This window comes from Schistocerca nitens, chromosome 5 (genome assembly GCF_023898315.1).
Source record: "Schistocerca nitens isolate TAMUIC-IGC-003100 chromosome 5, iqSchNite1.1, whole genome shotgun sequence".
Taxonomy (NCBI): domain Eukaryota; kingdom Metazoa; phylum Arthropoda; class Insecta; order Orthoptera; family Acrididae; genus Schistocerca; species Schistocerca nitens.
This window is the reverse complement of record NC_064618.1, coordinates 620,531,769-620,534,459: the sequence shown is the minus strand read 5'-3', so window position 1 is coordinate 620,534,459 and position 2,691 is coordinate 620,531,769.

Below are 2,691 nucleotides of genomic sequence, written 5' to 3'. Positions count from 1 at the left end.
AACTTCAAGTCAAAATAAGAGTCCATTTTGGGTGGAACTCTCCTATTTGATGTAAAAATGTCTCGAAAATTTCTTTGTTACGAGAGATTGCAACCGTTAAAATAACAAGAGTGCTGAGTCGTACCTGTTCAGCAAACACAACAAACAACTAATTCGCACGAGCAGGAACGAGCACGTCCGAATTACTGAAAGTTAGAATGATAGGGGAGAAAAGGAAATGTCTGTGGCTCTCAAACTGTAATCGAGGTTCTGGCTTTACTGCAGGTGGGGTTCAACTGCTGTACTTGGAGTGGGAAAATGGCGAGCTTATCTCCTCAACCGCGGATGAAGATCTCCCACACCAATTTTGACAGAAGGCGGAGTGTACTGGCGGAGCGACTGGAACGGAAAAACCCCCAATCCTGCCCAGAATGAAACCTGGGATCTCCATAGCTGGAGCCTAGAGCTCTACCTGCTATACCACCACAGCCACTGAACTGTAGAGATGTAAACAATACGGTGTTGCACATATACATGACAGTATCTATTAAAAAATGAAAATCTGCTCATTACTGGAAAATGGTATAAACTTCACCATTTTTTGGCACTGTTATCTGAATCTGCAGTGATATGGTTCACAGCAACCAAAGAGGTACTTCTACCCTACTTTGACGACGGTATGAATATTTTCGTTGCCAGTATCTGTTGACAGAAACAAGGTATTTATGATTGAGATTATTTAACGTACTGTTCTTATATCACTTGCAACATCTCTTTCAGGGTAATATTTATGGTAATCTGCATTGATTTCAGTAGAGTTGATACGCGTGGCCAAAGACATATTTCCAGCTTCTGAAACAGACTCTAATCCTTCACTCTTTGCAAAGTCCGTACATAAAGTTTACTCCTCGTTTTTTTTCCCCCTTAGAGATATTGCATCGTATACGGAATCTGAATATTGTTGCAATACTAGCCTTCAAATTTGTTTGGACCAATTTATTTGAAAATATTTCCGCTGCAACCCGAAGCTCGACTCATCTTGCAGCACTCCAACAGAGCGTTGACGATTGTACATGATGTATAGAGCATCATCAATGGTGACACAATTTTAGTGCTGTTATATATTTTAATTTTTCGTTCAATTCGTCTTGTTGCAGCAGTAAGTACAAAGTTTTATTGGAGTTTTTTCTTAATGTCGTAAAAAACCGACTGAGGAATGTCAATATCTGAGCAGAAACTCTGGCTCTGATTTCATCAAGCTGTCTCACTTTATCTTGTAAACTTATCAGTTTGTATTTACTACTAATGTCAACCATGGTTCTTGTATTGTACTGTTCGACACTTTAATACTCTTTTAAGTGATCAGAAAGATGGGACTTAACACAAATTGACATGTGAGCTTAAGCAAGCGAACTGAGCAGTCATTTTCTTGGATACAAATTATCGCAGGGTGGATATGACTCATATGCGCTAAATGACTTCGTTCTTTCGACATATCTATCACAGCTGTGGTGTCGTCAGAAGAGTGAGGTGCCAAAGTAATGTGGACATCTAGCACCGAAACCACAGAGAGAACAGTCGCTGCATGCTGCGCCGACGAATGAGAAAAGCCGGAGTAGCCACGCCTGCTAGACGCTTCGCCACCGGAACAGCTCGTCTACTTACGGCTGAGTATAGGAACGCTCGGTCCAGTTTGCAGTCTATGATCAGGGCGACAATATCGTCTTAGACAGGCCATCAGCGTATTAAATGTCTTGGGTAGAATCTATGTGAACGTTATGTTAGTCATCCCTTAACTGAAGAATCTTGTAAATTTGTCTGTATCAAATGATTCCGCTCAATCTCCTCCCGGAGTAAACCAAACAACCCACCGTTGAGACGGTGAGTATATTTTCTCACGGCACAATACATACGAAACTCATTATGGGCCATAGATGAAGTGGATGCGAAAGAAGAGGATTCGTTCGACATTTATACACTTAATGAGCCTGGAGCAAATGATGTACAGTACAGTGAGCTGGCGTTTCACTTCGCGATAGAAAACAATAGACCAATTTATCTTGAATTCTGAATCAGTGTAGTCCAAATTAGTGAGGGTTTGCTACAATAAGGGACACATCGAATCCTATTAAAATTTTAGAAGCCTTGGTTTGACCAACAGGAAATCTAATATCACAATTAATATGTCTTAAGGCTACTTTCTTATGGTTGTAATTAACATCTAATGCACCCTATGTGCCACTTTCAGAGGTTTTCTGTATTGTTTGTCAGGTTTCGTAATAACGACGACGTACCTACACCTCATGTTACAGCATTATGTAACTTCAGTTATTCGATTCTTTTGCATGAAGTATTAAAACCGAGTTACCTTAACCGGCATGTACTTATTGTGCATTTGATGTATGTGTTGTGTATTTCAACACCTAGAACTTAACCTTCATTTCGATTACGTCTAAGACCTCTGCATATTGATTCTAGCATGTGACTTCACTAACATGTATTGCAGACTAAACAGAAATACTGTCTGTTGTTCAGTAGTTGACTTTTATTTTGACAGGCATCGTGTGGTATTGCACTACAGCGAATACCTGTGTAACATACCACGATTATATTCATGAAGTTCGATCGTTGTACCCATCCATAATGTAACATCTGATGGCTCAACTGTACCACATAGGTTTTATCCATCCATTAACAGGTTTGTAATCAAAG